The sequence below is a fragment of the Octodon degus genome, unplaced genomic scaffold, assembly GCF_000260255.1.
Source record: "Octodon degus isolate 3935 unplaced genomic scaffold, OctDeg1.0 scaffold00322, whole genome shotgun sequence".
In the NCBI taxonomy this organism is placed as follows: domain Eukaryota; kingdom Metazoa; phylum Chordata; class Mammalia; order Rodentia; family Octodontidae; genus Octodon; species Octodon degus.
In genome coordinates this window covers 1340564-1341208 of record NW_004524898.1, presented here as the reverse complement: position 1 = coordinate 1341208, position 645 = coordinate 1340564, and positions in this window count along the sequence as shown.

Here is a 645-nt window from a genome sequence, read left to right as displayed (position 1 = left end):
ATAAAATAAAATAAAAATAACTGATGTCAAAAAAAAAGATTTAAAATTTCTGAATTTAGTTGAACTTATAACACATTTCCAAAAAAAAATGAACCTTTTGCACAAGAAATTTGAATCAAATCATACCAAGATACACAAAAATGAAATTGTCAAAACTTATTGTAAAGAAAAAGATCATTAAAGTATATACATAAAAAATTAGTTACATATGGAAGAACAAAATTAAATAGCATCTTATTCCACATTAGAAAGAAGGAAAAAAAAGACTAAGTGTGTAAGAAACTAACTAAAAGACTGAAAGAAAGAAAAAAAGTTGTCCTCTCTAAATTTTATACTTAGCAAACATACCTTTGAAAACTAAAAGTAAAATATTTTTCAGTTATACAAACTTGAAATACTCTAATACCTCCAGACATAGCATAAAGGAAATAACAAAGAGCATAATTCAAAAGGCAAGAGCAGTTATGGTATGCGCCTAGATGAACAATAAAGAGCTCTCAAAATGATAGTTATGGAGGACTATATAAAATATATTAGATGAACCCTTGTTTTGCTCCAAATGCCTTCAGGGAAGGTTTGGCTGGCTTGAGTTGTGGGGGTCAAACCACAGCAACCTGAGCCTGACTGCTTTGTTGAAGCAGCCAC